The sequence below is a fragment of the Girardinichthys multiradiatus genome, chromosome 2 (genome assembly GCF_021462225.1).
Source record: "Girardinichthys multiradiatus isolate DD_20200921_A chromosome 2, DD_fGirMul_XY1, whole genome shotgun sequence".
In the NCBI taxonomy this organism is placed as follows: Eukaryota; Metazoa; Chordata; class Actinopteri; order Cyprinodontiformes; family Goodeidae; genus Girardinichthys; species Girardinichthys multiradiatus.
In genome coordinates, this window is record NC_061795.1 from 52,121,060 (window position 1) to 52,127,376 (window position 6,317).

Genomic DNA, 6,317 nt, shown 5'->3' on the forward strand with positions numbered 1-6,317 from the left:
TGTGAGGCTACCTGGCATGTATGATGGGATCTTCAGGGCAATCAGCACTCAGACTGAGATGTTACGTGAGCTAAATCGCAGACTGGATGTGATCCTTACACAGGATCGCAGGCAGGTTGCGGTTCCTGGACTCAGGGGTGAAATGGGATAAATCTTGGAGAAAGTTGTTCGCTTGGATCTGGCGAAAGACCAGGAATTTGGCTGTTTGGATTCACCTTTGAGAAGAACCAGTGAGACTCTCAAGGCTGATGGAAAATTAGGAGTCAGCCTAACCCAAATAATTGTTGTTTTTCTGAATCTGGCTCCCCTGCACGGCCTTGATGGCTGGTTATCTTCAACTTCTCCTGGAAGTTATGTAAACATGACGTTCTGCTCCCTCTGCCCCCTCCCTTCCCTGAGGACATCTGTGGACCTGCTCAGAACTTTGTGGCCGGTTGATGAACATTCCAATGTACCATCAAGGACAATGGCCTCTGTGACAGTGCTTCATGGACTTACTTGCACACACTCACTTGCACACACACATATGCTCAAGATAAACATATGCACCCCCTCACATGATATAATACTACTTCTTTAACATGATGACATGTCAAGGAATCTTGAGTTGGTGAATGCAAAGTTTAAAGCAAGTTTCTATTGACATACCACCAACATTGCAATGCTGTTGCTTCATGCCTTAAAGGAATTCTGTTTCTGCTTTTTCAGGGGGAAAAGGGGAGGCACTCGGTACAAAACCCGTTGATGTGCCTGTTAAAAATGAAAAGATGAAGAAAAAGAAGAAGAAGAAAATTGAGAGCCACGAGAGTGACACAGACCCAAAATCTCTGGAGTGTTTAGAAGATTCAGTAAAACAAAGACCACTTCAATGCTCCACTTTAGAGCCTCCATTAGAAACACAGCTCCAGCATTCAGTTGGAAGAAAGCTTCAAGCAGAGTCCTGCACCACTGGTAGTAAAACGCAGTTAAGAAAGGAAAAAGGACACTTTACCTCTGAACCTGTGGTAACAGAAAGAGAGGAGCAGCAGCAAACATCTGCTAAGTCAGATACATCCTCTGAAACGCCAGCTCCAGTCCCTGGGAAGAAGACAAAGGGCCTGAAAGCTGAAGCTGAAACAGGCCTCTTACCTGTGAGCAGTGAGGCATCAGGAGACAGATGTCCTGCAGCATTGGCTGAGGCTAGTGCTCCAACTTCTGCCAAGAACAAAAAGAAGCATGGGAAGGTTGAGGCCAAGCTTGGATGTGACCTGCCAATGAATGATGTGAGCATAACAACAGAGGTCAAACCAGCAGGCTCTGATGATGCATCAGGAGATGATCTAAACCCTAAACTCAAAAAGATTCCTGACACTGCAGTTTCAGCCAAAAAGATGCACAAGAAGATTCAGAAGATCCAAGAGGAACAAAAGGTTGTGACTGACACAGCTGTGGTCAGTTCAGGATCCACTGATGGTGAAATCAAATCTGAGGTGCATCATAAAAAGATTACAAAGAAAAAGGGCAAGGGGGAAGTGAACACTGACCAGAACAAAACCAATCAGACAATCTCTGACTTCCTACCTGCAGGGGAATGCACTCGAACACCTGTGAAAAGGAAAAACAACCAGAAAGGAGAAAAGATGACTAATGTGTCAGAAAGTCCTCAGCTGAATGCTGGAAAAACACAACAAATGCAGAAAAACACAAAGACTCTGAATTTGGCAGCTGACCAGATGAATGAGGTTGGGGAAAGCAGTGCAGATCCAGAGCAACCATTAGTCGAAGCTGAGGTGATCAGGTCTTCTGAGAAAGCAGCTAAGAAGAGGAGGAGGAAGATCCCTGTGGAGTTTGAGTTTGAGGCAGATGACTTGGAAGGAACCACTGGAGTCAGAAGCATCACTGAAGCAAAGTGCATGACCAAGAAAACCAAACTGAACAATGTGAGTATGTAAGATCAACTTTATTTATATAGCACCTTTCACAGATGAAAAACCACAACATGCTTTACAATAAATACAAGCATAAAAACATGGAAGATAAAAACACCGATTATTTAAGGGATGTATGTGTGTGTGTGTGTGTGTTAGTGCTATTGGATGAATGTGGCTCTAGTGTAAAGTGGTTTTAGTGGACGGTGTGACTAGAGTAGAACTATATCAATTCAGTCCAATTACCAATGTCTTCTTCCCAGAAAATCATCTTCTCAAGATAAATGCTCAAAGAAAGTAGTTATTTCAGACCCACAGTAAATACAAGATGTCTGGTAGTTTATGATTCATTATTATGGGATTATGAACTATTTGTTATTTTAGGACACAACTTTTTTTAGAATGGCAGATTGAATGTGGTTTGAAAATGAGATGAGTAGTTCTTGTTTTGATATTTTGAGTAAATGAGAAAAGTACTCTGGTTTATTTCCCTCCATGGTGCGGTTTGCCTGTGTAGCTGTGAACACATCACAGGACCAAAACATCAATACCGAAGCTTTTTGGAGGAGGTGGTTGTCCCGATATGGTTCCAAATGAATTTACACTTGGTTCTCCCACCCCATACAGATCTGACCAAAAAACGGACTAAATGTTGTCATGTGATTTGTAGGAACATGATTTGATTCTTTTGGAGTTTTCTGTGTGAAAAGAAACTGAACCTCCCAAAAAAGTTACATGTTTACAAACTAATCAACTGATTTATGCCAAAGTAAAAGAAACTATAGCTGTGAAAATGTCCTAAGAAGCATCCTCTGGTGTAGCGAAAACGTTTTCCAGGAGTTTCTCTTTTACAAAGATCAGCAATCTTCACCGTCATCGGTATTAACATAAAAATCTTGAATTAAGTTATATCGTCCCTTCCTTTTACAGGATGTCAGTGAGCCGTCTATTCCACAAGGCCTGAAAACGTCAAACAAGAAGAGCATCTCCAGACTGTCAGGTTCAGATTTTATCACCTTTCAGAGAAAAGCTGCTGTTCCAACACCTCTCTACTGTAAGACTATGGGCAGCCCAAGTACAAATACTTCCAGTACGAAGGTAAGGAAAATGGTTGGTTCCTCAAAGAAAGCTGCAGATGCAGAATCCATCACTTTTTAATACTGAGGGATGAAATGTTGACTTTTGTTTTCATCTGGAAGTGTGTGTGTGTGTGTGTGTGTGTGTTAGGAATGGACAGTAATCGTACCATTTACTGTTATCGTAAAATTATCTTTCTCATAAAAATTCAGACTTATTGTGACAATGATGCAAGATGTTTTACAAACTCCAGAACCTCAAAGTACCATTTGTATTTTTACCTGTTTAATTTATTTTCACTGTTGGCTAAATTAGAGCATCAACAAAAGGCAATATGAAAGTTCCATGCAATATGTATGAGATATCAGAGCAGTAGTTGTTTGTGAGCTTTAACTCTCTGTCACATCCATACAATCTAAAACTAAAAAAACACAGCAATGGAAGTTTAAATGGTATTTATCATGACCATTGTCGTTATCGCTGTAAACCACCAAATATCCCGATAAACGTTTTTTGGCCATATCGCTAATTCTGTGTGTGTGTGTTGGGTGTTGGAGGGAGAGATTTAAGTTTTAAACTGCAAATCAAACCTTTGTGGACACTTCTGCTGCCATGTAGTTTCCATTGACACCATTACTTAGTTCTGTGGAGGAATTGAGTTACAATCAAGGAATTCTAGTCAGATTTAGGATAATCACATTCCGTCACAGGCATGGGATGAACAAACATTTCCTTTGTGCTTTGATTCCACAGAGGCAGCTAACCCCCAGCTCAGAATCGAAGGTCACCTTTGGGCTGAAGAATAATAAAACTGCTGGTAAGAAATTACATAATGACTTAACCAGTGACAGTGAATTTAATCACTCTGATCATCTCTTCATCGTGGCACCTTTTAATGGGTAAGGCAGCAGGAAAACAATTTGTCCTCCAAAACGTATTTTTTTAAGCAGAATAAAATATGAAGTTTTAGGGTGTTTGACAAAGGCCAACTTGGGTCAGGCAACTTGGTCAGAAAGTCTTTTAAATGGTGGCTTTTTTGGCAGCAGAAGAAAGACCAACACTATGAGGAAGTTCTTTAAAGTCAGGGACTCACTGCAGTTTGTATTTTGATCAATTAACATAAATCTAAATTTGAGCTTGGGGTCTTCTACGTTGTCTTGAGATCACGTTTATGGTGGGTTGGCACCAAAAAAAAAAAAGAGTAAAATTCTGTATTAGTCGGATGTTCTAATGTTACGCCTGGTTTGTTTATAAGTGCTGGAGGCACAATATATGAAGTCTATTAAAGATATACATGTATTGTTTTATAGAGAGGCAGACACACACATGTGTTTTCTCTACTTGTTTAAGCCAACATGTCTGCTGTACAACAGCCTGTCCTAAATTCTCCTTAATGGGTTTGTTTTGTATTTGAATTGCAAAGAATAGTATTTAATGAGTACAAGTTGGGTTTATTTGTCTTTTTTGTGTGTGTTTTGAGATTACGTCTGTTGTAAAGTGGAGATCCCTTTTTCTAAAACTGAATTGAGCTGAATGTAATGAAATGTGAAAAATACAGTAATTTGGTCAAAACAGTTTTTCCTGTCATTTAGAGTTCAAGAAGACTGATCGCAGTGTGCTCCTGAGTCCAGATGGTTTGGCCCGAGTGCCATTTGACCCACAGCAAAAACCAAAGTTTGGGGTCCTGAAGTCTCCGCCCAACACAGTATTCAGTGGCTACAAGAAAATACCTAAGAGCACCAAGAAGACCCTTAACAGATCGAAGAAGACCAGAGCCAAATCTCTGCCAAACACACCCAAAAGACGACCTTTGGCTGCAGACTTTTTTTAACTTCCTAAAAGACTGTAGAGAAACATGTTCTTTGTGAACACATTGATACAATCAATTTAGAGTTTTGGTAAAACATCTCTATTCTTGTTTATCTAAACAAACTGTTGCATTTAACCTGATTTGAGTGACTCTGTGTTTAAATAAAGTTACTCATTCATTCCACCGATATGTTATTAATTACCATTGTTATTGCAGATACATTGTGCATCTCTAGTTTATTCCTCACTTACATTCAGGATTCTGTTGTTGGCATTTTACCTCTTCTTCACAAACCCATCTAGTAGTAGGGAAATTGGTTCAGGTCATTTATTCATTTTAACATCACAAGAAAGGCATGATTTTAGTCCCTTCTCAATTCAAAAAATTTTGCTTGCTTCTTTTTTTCTATTTCAGATTTTATGGAGTTGTTGTCCAGAACTGGGCAGCTTCAGTTTTTTCATGACTCCCACTTAACTCTTAACTGTGTTTCTTAAAACACTCACTGGTTTGTCAAGTTGGACCCATCCAGTGACATGTATTTAAATAGCTTGCTGGCCTACAGTCCCTCAGAGTTGCAGGAAAGTTTGTGCCAGTGTGAATATTTAAAATGTACTTCACCTTAAGTAATAGCTGGTGGATTGATTTGGGATTTATTCCCAATTAATTTGGGAATGTGTTGCACGTATTGTTTTAGAGGTAAAATATCTGGATATCTTGGGATCATATCATCTGCAGTCAGATGTAAGACTTGGTGTAAAATATGTATCTAAATATTTTATTAACTTGAACTTTTGATTTGCTCAGTTAATTACACGAGGAAGGAGGTAACAAAGTCATTTTACTAATAATAATCCATCCATCCATTTCAAATACCTTCTTAAGCTTTGAATGCTTGGAAGATCCCTGTAATAAGGATCTCGTTACAACCAATAGACGTTTCTAATTGAAAGAGTTTCAGCTCATATGAGAAGTAGTATTATATCATGAAAGTAGGGCATTTAAGTCATAGCATGCAGTGATGCAGGGTTCTCGCCAGCCTAATCACAGCATGCTACACTAAACGTTGTCACCGTCACACTGTAATTAGGCCGATACGCTCATAAAAAATGAGCATGTCTGCCCTTTGACTGACATCTGTGCTCCCTCTTAATGTGGATTTTATGCTGGCAACTGCGCATGGGCTGAGTCTTGGTGCTTCCTTTCACCCTATGACCCTGTGCGACCCCTAATGGTAAAGCTTTCTAAAATTATGTCAGCTTTGAAGGGTGAGTATAAACGGTGTCAGATCATGGGGCTCTTCCCGGTAGATGCTAAGCACAAATCAGGTAACGGTCATTCCACTAATAGCAAGGAGCAAAATGACAGGTCTGCAGCCAGTACTAGCACTGCGTCAGTCATAGACAAGGACATCATTTCTGCTGCTGGAGTTCTTAACAAGCAAAAAAAAACAGAGGTCTGGCATCAATCCAGCACGGAAAGAAGTTTTCTAATGGCTGGAAATAACTGCCGATGAAGCTGGTGGG

General features: G+C 39.9%; 1 long non-coding RNA gene across 1 annotated transcript; it reads left to right on the plus strand.

The window, feature by feature from the left end:
• The first annotated feature begins 3,763 nt into the window (after positions 1-3,763).
• Positions 3,764-4,825, plus strand: LOC124858586. Its single transcript, XR_007035881.1, has 2 exons — positions 3,764-3,801; positions 4,577-4,825. It is a non-coding gene; the product is annotated as an uncharacterized LOC124858586 (long non-coding RNA).
• Positions 4,826-6,317: the final 1,492 nt, after the last annotated feature.